This window comes from Aythya ferina (genome assembly GCF_964211825.1).
Source record: "Aythya ferina genome assembly, chromosome: 5".
Lineage (NCBI taxonomy): Eukaryota > Metazoa > Chordata > Aves > Anseriformes > Anatidae > Aythya > Aythya ferina.
Genome location: NC_140301.1, coordinates 53580292 through 53597036, shown reverse-complemented (window position 1 = coordinate 53597036; position 16745 = coordinate 53580292). Strand labels below are relative to the sequence as shown.

Genomic DNA, 16745 nt, shown 5'->3' with positions numbered 1-16745 from the left:
TGTAATTTTATTAAAACCACTCAAGGGGCATCGGACAAATGGAATAAAGAAGCAAATACAACAATTAGCAACAGATTTACAGAAGTTACATAAATGGACATAAATGCCACAAAAACCAAATCTCCAATAAGTGCAGGAAACTTTAAAGGATTGGAAACATTTTCCTGGAAATATGACAAACGGATTTCACAGGCCTGGGTGTTGGTGGGCATACCACACTTGTGTAGATCATGAGATTCAGCAGTAATTCTCTCATGGTGCTGTGTTTGTGCTACTTACTGGCATAGTGTTAACTCTCCTGTGTATCTCTAACTACACCTGTCAGAGCATCTTGGAGGTTTGTCTCTGGGGAGTCTGGAGCATTGATGGGAAAGGCAGTTGTGGAAGGCAGGTGTTTTGGATGGCAACTGCTCACCGTGTCCTACAACATTCAATTGACAATGCTGTATCTTGCTGTCTGACTTCCCAAAGGAGCAGGAACAGTTATTTTGCTGAGTGTTCCCATTCCACTACTGCATGGTTGCCCAAATTTCAGGTGGAATCCTACTTCTTCCCTGAGGTTTGCATACTAGTCTGTGTAAATTTTGTTTCGTTTTTGCTTTCCCTCTATCAGCAATCCCTAATATAAAGAAAGTTAAAAAGTGCAAGAGTCTTTAAAGTGTCAATGATAATTAATACCAGGCCTCTGTTAGCTTTATCTAACAGGATATAATGACCACAAGAAGAGAGCTCCTCTACAGCCCTTGGGACAGCAAAGGCAATTTTAGACTTAAAAAGTTTGAAGATGAGACATAAGAAAATGAAAACATATTCCAGCAGTTTTTCATCCAACATGGATGTATAGCTAGTTAATACAATTCCCCCAGTTCATCAGTGATTCATACCAAAACATGTAAGGAGATACAGGAGTAGACTTGGGCAATACAGGAGCAGACTAAGGATTGCATGAAATATCCTTTCTTGGAAAAGTTTAAGAAAAGTTTAGATAAATATCTTTGAGCAATCAACTAGGTATAAAGCATCCAAATACAGTATTGGAGAAATGACCTCAGTGGTTTTATGATGGAACATCCATGTCTACATATTAGTATGAAAGATAACATCCCAGTAGAATGCTACAAATATCAGAACATTTGATATATTCACTTAAATTTGAAAATATGAACTTTTGGTATTTTCCTTCATAAATTCTTGGTCTTCTTCATTTTTGGAACCCCCCAGCTTCTTCTCATGAATCAAAGGAACACCTCTAAGGCATAATTGCTCAATTGTGACTCATTCTAATAAAACCTCCACACAATTTAGTCTCTTCTCCCTAACAAATATTCTTTTTTTTTTTTTTTTTTTTTTTTCATGCTCTCTTCTTATCTGCGTGTTTGATACCATTACTCTTCACACTTTTAGCATTCTCTACATTCCCGTTTTTTTTCTCTTACAAAAAAGTCTTCCTTTGTAACAGATCTGTGTAGCTTTCTAGAGCTGTTCTTTTTTGTTTCAGTCATTCTTACTCAAGATAAAAGAAAATCTAAAAGTTTTGACATTTCATTTTCCTCCTTTCATTAAAAAACAAACAAACAAATAAACAAAAAACATACTTATGTATTTGAAACCAGTGTCAAAGATGGGAAGTTAGGTAGCTATTCAAACAATGCAATATGGACAAGGGCTGTTTGCCAACCTGACTTTTAAATCTCCCCACATCACTGTCAGGCAATGAGGAATCACCTTTTTTGTAGCCAGCTTTTCCCCTTTGTCCAGGTGGTGGCAAGCAAAGTGCTCCATTCATTTTTAGGCCTGTTCTACATGATCTTTTGCAGAAAAACATCAGCTTAATGTGCCTGTGGTTCGAGTCACTACCATGATCCATAAACCAGAGCTCTGATCCAAAAGCTCTGAAATCAGAGTAGCATGGTACTAAGACCGAGTCAATTTGTGCTGCTGGATCACAAATTGTTCTTTCGTGAAGAGTTGTGTAACTATTATCTATGTCTTTCCATGTTGAACCAAGAAATAAAACCTGTATTCATTGAAAATCTTTCACAGACTCCATAGCCTGTTTGAAGAACCGTAGCATAATACAAAGTTATCATTTTTTTTTTTCAGTATTTTCTAAGCAACATAGTGGATTAAAATGGAAACTCGTGATGATGTTTCATAACTATTGTAAGTAGCTATTAGCTAATTAAACCACTGAATTGATCAAACTTAAAGTTAATTTCAGAGTAAGGACAAGGGAAAAAAACACAAACGGAAATGTCTTTTTGACACAAATTTGTAATTTATGATAAATTTAGATTTGCAAAAAAAGCATGGGTTAGAAAATTTAAAAAGTTTACAAGGGCATCAAATTGCCCATTGCCTTGCAGTCTATTTTGAGGGATTTTCATAGCATGAAACCTAAGCATATTGCTTACAGTCATTAATGGAATTTCGCAGAATTTATAAGTATGCAGCAAGGACATTTCTTTCAAGACAGTGGGATGTTTAATTTAACTGCCAGGTCAGTCTTAGATTATCAAGATTTAGGCATTTGGTAGGGCACAAGTTCTTAACATATTGGAGAAGCAGTGATGTCAGGTTAAAGCTTCAAACTGAGTGGGGTGGGAGTCCTAATCTTTTTCTAAATTGCCCAGTTACCCATTATCAACATTGTTGGTTCTTTGGTGCATTACCTATTTAGTATGTGTCAGTGATGACTGTCAGGTCTGATAGATGTCCTATGTTACTTCTGTGTTTTAAATGACAAATATAATAAGTACCTTTCCTGTGTACGGACAGGCAACCAGCTATATATGGAGATCTGCAGATGACGCAGTGCCATCAGTTCATCCCTCTGCCACCAGTACATTAGTAAGTGTGAAAACACCGAAAAAAAATGCTGTAAAAAGCAAAAACAACAGCCATGGTGTAAGCCTTAAGCCTTCATAGTAGTATAGCTTTGGCAAACTGAGAGCAAAAAACGTATGAAATGGTGCCATACTGACACCCTTTTCCTCTGTATTGGTGATTAGACACCTTTCAGGGGTCAGTTCTTGTCTGTCGATATTATTTATATACTGAAGTGAAACTAGAAGGGATGTTGAGTGAGATAATCCTTGTTCACTCTGAGCCTTACCAAAAAAAAGTAATTCAATGAGCATCAGGACTAATGAATTTTGTTTTCCTGTATATTTGTGTCCCATGGATGGAGGGGAGAGGGAAGAGAAACCCTGCAGATTTTCTGATGTCTCATATTAGATGTGCTGCTTTTAATATGGTTTATACTTTCCTCTTCGTAGAATCTCTTTCTCAGAGAATGCATTGGACATGATATTTCAGAGCTCTCCAACCTTTTGTCTGATTTAGTTGAGGTTGAAAAACAGGTAAAAATTGTTGTGAATGTATATTTATTTTTTATTTTTTATTTTTTATTTTTACCAGGATGTCATATATATATGTATATATATGTGTGTGTATATATATGTGTGTGTATATATAGATATATATATATGATGGTCCTCCTCCCTACAAACACTGAAGGTCACATGGAGAACATGATCTCATAATTCTCATATTCTTAGGAAATCTGGCTAAAAATACCACATATTTCCACATGAATAGTAGGCTTTGCCTGGGCCCCAGCTGTCACTGAGATGAGAAGGAAGCAGAACAAAGAGTGTATGGTGGAACATGGCATGAAACTTCCCCCTGGGCTTGTTTACATGAGCACAACTTGCCCTCTGGTTGCACCAGCATGACAAATGTTCCCTAAAATAAATGGGCTTAAAGAAAGGGATGGAGATTTCTAATAGGAGTAAAACATTCAGGCACTGTGAGTGTGCTGCTGTGTCAGGCTTCATACCTAAGATAGAGCCAGGCATTTCTCACTCAGCTTCCACTTGCCAACATGTGCTGTGTCCCCCATCCAGCTGGCACGTGAAACTCTTTTGTGCATGACAGAGCACATCATGGCTGATGTGGCCATGTGCTGAACAGGTGTTTTGTGGCTGGCTTCCTGGAGCGGGGACATCAGACTCATAACCTGTACCTCAGGGTGAACTGGCACTCTGTTTCTGTGAGCTAGGGGAAGTAACTTCACCACTCCTCTTGGCCTACTGATAATCTCCAGTGACAAACAAAGAGAGAAGGGAAAAAATGCAACCAGCAGATGACTCTGTCTTGCCTTTATGTGAAAGGGAGAAGAAACTGAGCAGGAAAGGATTATGAATCTTTCCCAGGGCACAGATGACCTTCCTAAAAGGTGTCTGTATTTGGTACAGAGCAGTTTAGAAGAGAAATCTGGAGAGCATCTTCTCAGTGCCAGCAGTTTTCAAAGTGTCTTCAAAGAGCTAAATAATATTCCAGAGAAGAAAATTTTATTTACAAAGAGAAAATATCAGATTTTACAGGACAGTCACAGGCAGTTAAACTGTAATCCAAGAGACAGGATTAACCTACTGTCACTGAAACCAAAGCACAGAGCCTATGAAGTACAAGAGTGATTTCCTCATTAGACTCTTACAGAGGAAAGAATAGCATTGTTTAATAATGAAGGTAAGAAACAAAAGCACTAGAAAAAATTAGGCAATTTCTGTAGAAAAGGCTCAGATGTGTGTCTCCCCCATCACAGGTAGCAAAGAGCTTATTTTAAATATATGTGTGAAGAGTGGCACCTATTTCATTTGATTAAATCCATCCTAACTGAGTATCTGAAAGTAAACTCAGCCAAAAGGACAGTCACACCTCTTGGGAAAGCTGAATAACCTGTTGTGAATGACAGCACTTGTAATATGCTGATGCATTTCAAATATTTAGTTACTTAAGTAAGCTGACACTGAAACCAGCATTCAGTGTTGAAAAATTCTGTCCATAAATCAATTTAAAAATTATAAGTGATTATTTTTCACTTTAAAGCAAATTAAGGTCCAGATGGGCTGTCTTTTTATCTGGATCCCAAACCCTAGTGGTTTTTGACTATGAAGAAATCATGTGATCTCAGTATTTTTGGCTATATGCACTTATGCATCTCAGTGGTAAAGAGGAGGACCATCAGGATTAGCATGAAGTTTTTGCTCCATTTCACATCACAAATACACCAGCTCACTTACAGGATCTACCACAATTCCTCTGTGTTCCAGTAACTTCGATATCATGATTGTCCCTTCAGCCTCAAACATCTTGCTCTACTCCTTTAAGAAACCATGAGCAATGAATAACTTTTTGCTGAGAATGAAAAGTTTTACATGATGAAAATCCTGTGATGATGATCAGTTAATAACGTATCATGAAGACAGAAATAATGCAGCTGACATGTAGTAGTGACAGAAAGCTGTGTAGCAAGCCCCACTGTGTCTGGCTTTTGTCTGCTGGAGAAAAGCATCCTTGGGCTGCTGATGTACTCATTGTGTAGTCAAATTCTTGGCTTCAGTTTATAAGATCCTACATGAGACAACAACTTTGCATGTCCACTTCCCCTTTCAGGGGATAGTGTTGTATTAGCACTCACAGCCTCACATTTCTTTAATTACGTTCCCTTACAATCACCTTATTGCTGTTATACCCTTTCAAAATTATTTTGTTCCTTCCTTCCTACGCACATATCAACACCAAAACACATTTAAACTATTAAGGCAGACAGACACAGCTTTGAAACTCAGCTATTATCCATGTATCTTTTTTTTATATTATTATTATTATTTTTATGTATTCCCTTGGTGTCTGAACTCACCACCACTTTGGAGACAGTCTCTGTCTGGGTTTTGAGAAATGCAAAGGGTGTGGAGAGGCCACAGCTCTTGCTGTACAGATTGTGGAAGCACAATGGAAAAAATGGTCTGAGCCTTCAAAGGAAGTACCCTGTCCCTGTACTGCTGGAGTATTTATGCTGTCTAATAGCATCAAGCATGGCATTGCTAGTCGGTCGAGGGAAGTGATTGTCCTGCTCTACTCTGTGCTGGTGTGGCCTCACCTCGAGTACTGTGTGCAGTTCAGGGTATCACAGTACAAAAAGAACATTAAACTGTTGGAGAGTGTCCAGAGGAGGGAGATGAAGATGGTAAAGTGTCTAGAGGGGAAGACATATGAGTAGTGGCTGAGGTCACTGGGCCTGTTCAGCCTGGAGAAGAGGAGGCTGAGGGGGGACCTCATCACAGTCTACAACTTCCTCACGAGGGGGAGTGGAGAGGCAGGTGACCTATTCTGTGTAAACACCTGCCTCTCCACTCCAGGACCCATGGGAATGGTGTTAAGCTGAGGCAGGGGAAGTTTAGGCTTGACATCAGGAAGAGATTCTTCACTGAGAGGGTGTTTGCACACTGGAACAGGCTCCCCAGTGAAGTAGTCACTGCACCAAGCCTGTCTGAATTTAAGAAGTGATTGGACTGTGCACTTAGTCACATGGTCTAAACATTTGGGTAAACCTGTGTGGTGCCAGGAGTTGGACTTGATGATCCTTATGGGTCCCTTCCAACTCAGGATATTCTATGATTCTATGATAATACCCTTCCACTAAGTACTTACATTAGTAGATTCCCTTGACTCCTGAAATCACTAGAGGGAAAAAAATGCCCCTGCAAACAGTGGCTCAGGATACATCCTGCTTTGAATTCTTCTGAAAGAATACCTTTGTTTCCATTCACACTATGTGGGGACAGTAGGCTAGGGAGATCAGCCTCCTAACGGAGTCATCTATGCTTTTGGTTTCAGGTCACCTGATGCAAACACCTTCTTGGCAGCCTAACGATTTTGACTATTTATGGGGTCAGTTTGCTTTGGGGCCAACGAAGTTGGCTAGTCACACGAGGGAAGTAACATTCATTCCAGTCACAGTGTACCTGAGATATTAAGGTCGCTCTTCTGAATTATAGTTCCTCCAGGTGCAACTGGTGCAACCTATCTCTCTAAATCACAAATTCTCTGGACATGGGAACTTTTAGAATATTGTGTAAGGTACACAGTACATAAAGCACAACAAAACTGTTACTACTACTGACAGAAACATAATGTTCACATTATATGCTAGAATACCATACACCATGGTAATTAAAAAAAAAAAAAAAAAAAAAAAAAAAAGGAAAAAGATCTATTTGCCTGTTGATAAGATAATTTAATTAAAAATGAAGAAAAATTTGATTGAATATGAAAAATACAAGTGCAATAGCAATTGTTTTTGATGTTTTCGATATCTTTGGGGATGTGTTATGTAAACTGAGAATTTGCTGTTCTATAAGGTAATGGATCAGGAAAAAAAAACACACACACACACACAAAATAAAATGGAACAGTATCTCTGAAGAGAGAAAGTGGTAAAATTTTGACTTCCATGATGCTTTGATCTAAGTTAAACCAGCTTCAGTAAAAGTATATCCATATCACTCAAGTCCTACAGCAGGACCTAGGAAGTAGGAGGAGATAAAACAATAATGATGCTTTCATCATGTTCAACTAAAAGATAGAAGTAGGCTGAAATCTTTTCATTTTTAATTGGCTTTTGATATTTAATTTGATTATTTGATCAAAAGATTCTAGGCTGACTCTAATAGTGCCATTACTTGGCTTTAAAAGTTCTTTGTAGTGGTAAGAGTAATAAAAGGAAATATCACAGATAAGAGTGCATATAATGTAAGAAGCTAGCTTTACTGCAGAGGTAGATGATTATTAGAAAACAAATTTATGCATGGATTTAAAATGCTTGAACTTGATTGCTTTGTTGCCCTTGACTTGAAGAAATATCTTCATTGCAAAAATTCAGTTGGACAAATGTTTCCAGTTGGTCTTTTTATTCAAGCATTATCATGCTTTTCAGTCCCAGGGACAGAATTTAGCATTTACTTAACTGACTGCTGTGGACTTTATAAAAATGAAAAATGGATATAGCTGCAAAAGCAGCTTCTTTATTATTCAGTCAAATTCACCTATGGGAGCAATAGGATTGAAAGATCTATTCACTGTTAGAAAAAAAAAAAAAGCAGAAGAGGAATTTCTGTGAAGCATATCCACCTACAGCTGGTCAGTGTTTTGCGATGGCTGCTTCCTCTTTGGAAAGTTCTGCTTTCAGTTTGGTTTCCCTGGGAACGATATGCAAGAAATAGAGTCTGTTGTGCTGTCTAGAGGCTTGACTTCTTCACTAAAATACCCAAAATATTCCCTTGAGACAAAAATGCGTTCATGTCCAGAGATAGCTGATATCCATTGGCCTACCTCATAAAAAGACTTAATTTAACAAAAACAACAATCAACCACACAAACAAAAAAACAAAACAAAACAACAACAAAGTAAAACAAAACAAAAAAAACTTGATCATGTGGCTCACCACTCAGATTGTTTTGTTTCTTTGTTTGGTTTGTCACACAAAGTTGTAACAGAAAGGTCCCAAAATTCTGTTTTCAAGATTAACGACTCCAGGAAGTGTGATTTTCTTTCTTTCTTTTTTTTTTTTCCTTCCAAACCCAGATTTTATTATTATTTTTTTTTTTACTATATTTGTTTTAGTTTCTTTTGCCAAATGAAAAAAATCAACAACCCCCCAAAAAATCATTGCTGATAGACTAAACTTTTCTGTTTTAGCTTGAGTAAATATGTTTGATGTGAAAATAAACATAGAATTACTTGCCTGCCATTGAAGCCTAGTTAAAGCACGTATGGACAGTGTTACTTCTAAGAGGCTGGAGAAAATGCTTTTATTCAAAAAATATATTCACTTCTGATGCCATTTGTGCTTCAAACAACCATAAAGCCTAACTATTCACATTCATCCGGTTGATGTAACACCACTGATTCTCAGCCATACAGCGTACATGGTGGTAGGCTCTAATCAGAAAATACTACAAACAAAGCAAGTTTCAGTTGCATCCTTGAACTCACTGGAGTTCAAAGTTCTTGAGGCAGAGGTGCCAACAGAATCACTGACATGATGAAGGATGCTCATGCTCACTAAACATGTCACTAAAGTAGGAACTCATTTGGAACAAGAATGTTGATTTTTGTGTGGAAGGAACATCTGAACTGAAATGGCAAAAGCTAATCCTTCTTAGATATTTAGCATCCTGAGGCCCAATGATGTCCCTAGAAGTTCTGAGTGATAAATACTTCATCCAGGACATTGAAAAGAGATTATTGCAAAACCTGCTGAAGTATAAAGACTATCATTTATTCCAGCAGGCATCAGATCAAGCCCAGTGTGAATGAGCATCAGAGTATGTCTACGTAGACTTTTGCAGGCAGAATACAAGTTTCTTGGCCCAAGATTTGAGCCAGTTGGATGTATGACAGCCCTGAACTGGAAGCCATGTTACTGCATTTAGTGTGGAGCCCAAACTAAAGCCCCTGCTGAAAGACAGAAAATATCAATTTGTGCTCAGCAGCATGCTCATCCAAGGATGCGTAGAGTGAATGCACATATGCCTAGAGCGCAAACAGAATTATTTCATGCTTGCCTGCAAAAGACCACGTAGAAAAATGTCCTAACAGGGGAAATGCATCAAAACTCTGATGTGAACACTTAAATATTCTCCTCTGGACTCAGGGAAACTGAGGAAAACAGAGAGACAGACTCTTTCCTAACACTGCTTTTTCTGGTTTGTTTCTTTTCAGATGGAGAGACAAGAGATAGCAAGAGAGGCCTGCAGATGAAAAGAAAAAAATATTAATTGAACTAAATTCCAAAGCCACAAAATGATTGACTTTCACTGGCATAAGCTTTGCAAGCCCCCAAACAATACTTTAAAGTGTTTAATTTTTTCACATCAATTTTAATTAAGCTCTCATTAGGCTCTTGTGCCCCTAGAATTTGGCGGACAAAAGAAGCTGGCTTGCCCAGCGAGTTTCCCAAGCTTGCACAGCTCTATTCCTAAGGAGATTTATCGCATTTTTTTCCTCCCCTTGAAAGAACCTTACATGAACCAATTCAAATGAAAAACACATGGACTAAAAAAGACTTCATCATGCCAGATACCTTTTTATATCCAAAGCAGTGAACTTGTAGTCAGTTTGTCCTTTCATGTGTTGTTTTTTCTGGCTTTGGGACCTAAGAATGATTTTTTACTACGTGCAGTAGTAAAACAACATATTATGCAATTCTATTTTTCAGGGAGAACACTATGTAATTCATAGGCTATGCAATGCCACATTTTCTGTTCAACAAATACATAAAGTGACTTCTCTTCCCCTTGTGGGCAGACATCAAGAAATTTATGTTCAGCAAATGGTATTCCAGCTTACCTAACTTTTTTTTTTTTTTAAAACTATTTCAAAAGTGACTGCAGAGTGTAAGAATAGACAGCCTACAGACTGCTGTTTTCTCTCTGTTGTTCAAGTACTTTTCACACAGAATTGATATCTTTTATCTTTAGGCTACCAGTCAAAGAATACAGGTGGAAACATAACATACCATGGCTAGATTGCAGCTCTGATAAGAAAGAAAGGTCTTTCTATAAAATGCACATGATGGATTCGTAGCTCTGTTAAAGTAACTTTTAGAAATGGTTTTGAAGATGATGCTATCTTCCAAAGAAAGCTTTCATAACTCTTTTGGGTTTCTTATAGCCAATCTACAAAAGAAAGGTTGGTTCAATTACAAAGAACACTTTAAATCAATGCCTTCAACTTGTAGCTTCAAATGAACAGTCATAATTCCAAAAGACTAGCTCTCTAATCCTCCTGTGGATTTATTTGGTGCCTAGCACCTCTTATGTATGCAAGGGTCACTAAGTAGTTAGATGTGTGTTTGCATGATAGATACAGCCAGGAAAGGCAGAGAGGCAGCTACACAGGTAATGTAGCAGGCTGGATGGCAAAGCATGCAAAGAAGAGGTCAGACATGATGAACTGCCCTCCTTAGCTGCTGGCTGTCACTCTGGACACAGATGACCTGGACTGCTGAAAAGGTAGTGATTTGGCCTTACGCTAAGTACACCAGAATGTCTGACTCTTGAGTCATATACATACCAAGAGGACCTACAGTAAGTCTGCCAGTGTGAAATGGTGGGAGCTGAGGAGCCCATTCTTACATCCCGGTACTACACGTATTCTATCATATGCATAGTTCATCTTAGTTCACAACTGTACCCAGTCAAGGCCACACATCTATTTGACTGTGCTGGATGTTACAGGAAATATCCACAATGATGCAGGTTAGTAGCAACTCCATGTTACTGCAAAATATATTTGGAATCTTTATGCTATAATGCTGGAAAGGCTATGCATTCATCCCTTGTGCTTTCATGTGAGCTTAATGTTTGCTTCACCCCAGAGATGCTTGCGGAATATATATACTCTAGACTGAATCTGCTGGATCTTACATGTATAGCAATTTGTACCTTATGGGCAGACACACCACAGAGCTACTGAGCAAGGGCCCCGGTAGGGGGCCTGAATGCTAAGCACATTCAGCATGTGTCACGGAGGTGAATCCCCATCCTGTCCTATGCCTGCTTCTCTACTTTAAGTAATGCTCTTACAAAAAAGTTAAAGGATAAACATAAAGCATAAGAGAAGATATGGCATGAGATGAAAAAACGCATTTAATTTTGCATTTTCCTTAGTCCTTCTTGTTAGTGAGAAGGACAAATCTAGCTGGCCATAGTGTCAGCAAGAACAGGGATATGATGAGATTGAGTAGTCTCCCAGAGGGCATAGTAGTCTTTCACTTGTTATACAGTCCCCTAAAGATGTAATCATGATCTTTCAGCTCTTATTCCCACTAATCCCTCCAATTCAGATGGGGCCTGTAAATGGAGCTCTCTCACACCTGTTCTGCTTGAGGGCTATTGCATTTAGGCTCAATGACAGAGAATGGTGACTTAAATGCCAGTGGCATTTACAAATAAATGGGGGAAGCATACTGAGGATGTTGAAGTAAATGATATAATGTGTTATAAGAGAAAGCCAACTTAAAAGTATTCTCTGCCATGTATACACAGGATACAAAGTCTTATGAGATTTCACCAAGTTGCTGCATTTTAAGCCATTTGACAAATGCAAATGTTTTAGACATTATCAATCACCCTTTTTACCACAAGCATCACCAGCTACATTGTTGATCAGAGAGGAAACTATCTGAGCTCAGAAAGCTTTCAGTGTTCAACCATGAAAGGATAATCAGGTTAGAAAATGGACAAAAATATGTAGAGAAACTGGTACATCTTCACCATCTTCACCATCCTTTCAGTGCCATTTTACTTCCTTCTAGCTCTAAGAGCTGAAAGTCATATATTCTTCCTTTATATCTTTACATTACATCTTCTTCACTGTGATGCATGTCAGTGACTTTGGGAGTACAGGCAAGCTTGGAGGATCTTTTGAAGTAAGTAATTTATTCAGTGACACTTCCATATTTTCGTGTTGTAAAGATCACCATAGTCCTTAAGATTATTTGGGAAATTAATCTGAGTAACAAACCAAATAACTTGTTCTTGACCTCTACATTTTCTGTACACTATTTGTTTTGAATTCTGATAATTTGTAACCTGTCCATTTTTATTTATATATTTATTTTTTATTTTTTGCCTAAAAAAATTGTTATTAAACTATAATGTTATAGTTTCTTTTCCTGACTACCTACGCACAATTTCTTTTATCACTCTACTGCTGTGAAATCTTCATGTTAATTTCAAAATTCACTTTCTGGAAATATTTTGCAATTTTTAGTTAAAATTTACAATAAATATCCCTTTTTTTTCAAGACAGATTACAAGAATACTTACTGGGTGAGACTGCATGGAAACAGTCTGAATAATTTCATTTGACAAGCCAGAAAGATTTTCATAGAAAGTTCAAAGTTTCTTGCCTACTTCTACTATCACAATGTATGTATTATGTTACTGTTAGGTGCTCAATAATGGAATTAACTTTCTAAGTATATAGAACACTGCGATGTGGGTTAAAGACATTTTTTGTCATTCCTTTTGTTGTTTTCTGGAACTTGAACAAAGAAAATATTCTAATTTCATTCTACAGAAATTGAAAGGGTTAGACTGTCCCTTTCCATAACCTTTTGTTCGAGGCACAGCGGAAAAATAACTGAGATGGGAAAAGTTCATTAGATACTATATAACTTAGACAGTTGAAGATTTCTCCCTTCAGAGTCTACTTCATATTTGCTGGGGAATTCACTGCCATCTTAGAGTATTTCTTACTATAATTTTGAAAACTGTTCTAAGACAGTTAATGGCTGCCACATACAATACCCAGGAAAAGAATGGAACTAGCAGAATTGGGAAATGTTAATTGTTGAGACACAGGGATTGTTCCTCAGCACACCTATCATTTGCCCGTAAAACCTCATGGGTTGGGATAGGCATGATGCCAGTCTCCCAGAGCCAGGGAAAACCTGCTATTCTGTCCTTAATACATCTTGAAGACTTCATTTGAATATGATCCCTACATCTCTAGAAAACTGGAATAAATGGAGACAAGGACAAGAAATGCCATTACCAAGACTGGCAGCTTACCTGAAGGGCAGATTCACTCTGCACTTCTCAGGGCACTTGAGCTCAGTAGGTTGCCTCAACAATGCCCTCAGTCTGAAATGAGCACACTGTTTTCATAGCTGTTGACCAGTGGCCTCACCAACAGAGAGGCTGGAGTAATTCAGACTGGGATATTTCAGGCACTGCCATATAAAAGGGATGGTTAATTTTTTTCTCCCAATAGATAGAATAAAATTTGCAGATAAAACACATGGTTTTCATTTCCCCAATATACCTTGTGGAAGCTGAGTTTATTCTGAACTAGTTGACCGCTTCAGGTAGCTAGAGGGAATAATTTCATTGTGCAAATTCCCCATTAAAGTTTTGCAGTTAAATTTTGTGTGTGAAATAAAAGTACATCTGTGTTTAATTTTACAAGTTTGCCATACATCATAACCTCAGAAGAACCCCTCAACATCATGCAAATTAAAAGCAAGTATTCAGATGATTTGCATACATGTTTTTCTGGGTTAGACATTACATTGGAATGCATTGGCAGTAAGTGGCTGTGACTAATGTAACAGAGCCTTACATTTAATGTACTGCATTATACAGTCTTATGCACAGTAATGTAATAATTAGTTTGTCAAGATATCACACTCAGTTCAAATTTAAATAGTGTTGCTCTCTGCTGGTTAGTTTTGTGAACTACACATTTGTTTAATATAAAATTACCTATTAAAATGGTCTCAGAGGTAAGATTTCAGGTCCCATTCTACCAGCTGCCATCCAGGCAGACTGTTTTTGTGAGAAAAAATGAATTACATGCAACAACTAATCACATTGATCACAGTCCCTCTTTTCTCTGGTATAAGTTAGTGACAAAAATTCTTAGTTCTTATTCTACTGAATTGCTACCTGGCTTCTCGTTATCCCATCCTGTATTTGCACATTTGATCATTTCTCTCATTAAGTCTGATTCCCTCTTTCTCTAAGCTTTCCCAACACCTGAATAAAAGTTCTGAAGAACACTTCTTCTTTTGAAGAACACGGAAGGACACTTCTTTTCCTAATTTTACAAGAAGGCAGCAGCAGATCTGAAGAAAGTGAACTAGTCAGAACATTAGGCATGTTCTGACTGTACCATTTGGACTCGACTTTTTGGAAGACTATTGCTTCAGATTCTCTATCAAAGCCTGACTGAGATCTAGAAAGTGAAGTGAAGGCAGTTTAAACAATCATCAGATTTTTTTTAGAAGCAAAAAGTTTTGGTTTGCATTTTGGCATCTAAGTTCTCTTCAAACACCAGCTGACAAGGTTCCCAAGATCTTGTCTAACCTTATAATGATATATGATGATATAATGAGACCATGAAAACCATTTTGTAGGAGAGTACAAAGAGTGTTTTTTTGTTGTTGTTGTTATTGTTATTTATTTATTTTTTTCTCCATGCCACTACTGCAACAGCACAAAAGAACAAGTTATAAAAATTGAAATTTGTCTAAAATTGCTTATATTATTCAAACATATGTTAATGTTTAGTTTGGTAATGTAAGTTTTACTGATACTGTGCCTTACTTAGAAGCACAAGTTCTGATACATGTTACCTTTAAGCTTTTTTCATCCTACTTAACTAGGATGTATATCACAGCTAACAGTTGTACATGTAGCATTATTTTGTTGACTGTATGAAACAAATAATTATCAAAACAAGTTTTTAGTTAATCACAATTAAAGGAAAGTTTTTTCAGTGTAATTATTGGATAACATAAATAATTAATTGTGATTTTTAAAAAATCTTGAATTTGTAGTGAATTTTAGTATTTACTGATATATTTTGAACAGTGTTGAAATTGTATGAATTATAGGCTAAGTCTTTCCCGTCTTTATGTTTCCAAGTACTGAGAACATTAAGATCCAGATCCTTCATATCTGATCCTATTGAGGTCACTAGCTAAAGCTCCTTGCTGAGTTTACTTCATCACAGATGTTTGTTGTGTGGATTTGCAGAAGTCTTCAAATACCTCTTAGTCTATTTTTCCTTCCCAACAGACAGTCCCTGCAAGTCTTCTGAGTTTAATTTTAATTATATGCTTCAGTTGCTGCCATAAAACAAGTTAGTTTTGGCCCTGATGTCATAGATTGTCAGGAAACATTTTATATGGAGGAGAATCGGTGCACAATGAGTATATGATATAACTTGTGAAAAAATTGTGCTCTTGGAGTTCTTACTCAGACATTATTTCCACTTATTATGGCGTTCATTGCCAATGTTTTCCAAAACTGATAAATCAGGACTTGAGAAAAAAATACATCATGAACAAAGGACAGTATGTACTTACAATGAGGATTTATTGGGGGGGGGGGGGGGGGGGAGGTGGATATGGAGGGGAGGCACTTTGATAAAACCTTAGTATATTTACTGTGTGACAAATCTCAAATCAGGACAGTGGTATGCCATGTAGTTTTACTTTAGCAGCAATGAACTACAAATCAATGGAAATTTTGGAGGAGATTTTTCAGAAAAAGTTTGCAGAGATATTAGATATAAAGTGTTTTTTGTTTTGGTTTGGTTTATTTTTCTTTTTTACTTTACAGCAATCAAAATGTTAGCACAGATGATTTGTTTTAGATAAAACAATATAGTTAACTCCTCTTTTCCAACTCAAAAGAATTATATTTAGCTATTTTGATCACTCAGATGAGAGATAACCACCTTAGTCTTTTCACCTGAGTTCCTGACTAACTTATAAGAATGACTGGTGGTTCTTTTTGCTCGTTGTCTAGGGGCAGCAGTGGCTCTCTGCAGTCAACATCACACTTTCAGACTTTTATACTTTTTTCTGCTTTTTTGAGGCAGCTGGAGCCATATTTTTTTTTCCCCTAAGGTCAAACCAATGAATGAGATCAATGAATCAATGAATAAGAGCAGCAACCAGATCTTTACATCTTCTACTGTAAGACCTACCTCCTTACAAAGCAGGGGTAGTATTTGTCTTTGTCTCCCATCCAGACTGGAGTTTATTTCAGAATTAGGTTATTCCTCCTGAAATCCTTCTTCTTTAGCAATTAGTTTTTATCTGTATTTTATAAAACAAACAAAATCCATGGATGCTATGCCACAAATTTACCACAGTATGCTCTCATATAAGTATGTTGAACTGGATTATAGGAAAGCAAAATGCAGCACAATAACATTTTCTTTTTTAAAGTATAACTAAATTACCATGAGAAAACTGGTCAAAAGGAAGTTAAAAAGGAGCAGCTAGAAGGACAATTTTTTATAGCTCGCATGAACAATGTTTAAAACCACCACATCAGAGGATTGCAGTTAATGAACACTGTTAATTAAACAGAAC

At 37.2% G+C, this 16745-nt stretch overlaps 1 long non-coding RNA gene across 1 annotated transcript; it reads left to right on the top strand.

The window, feature by feature from the left end:
• Positions 1-2826: 2826 nt before the first annotated feature.
• LOC311437609 lies at positions 2827-10480 on the top strand. The gene is made up of 3 exons (XR_014693585.1): positions 2827-2850; positions 3279-3362; positions 9572-10480. It is a non-coding gene; the product is annotated as an uncharacterized lncRNA (long non-coding RNA).
• The last annotated feature ends 6265 nt before the right edge of the window (positions 10481-16745 follow it).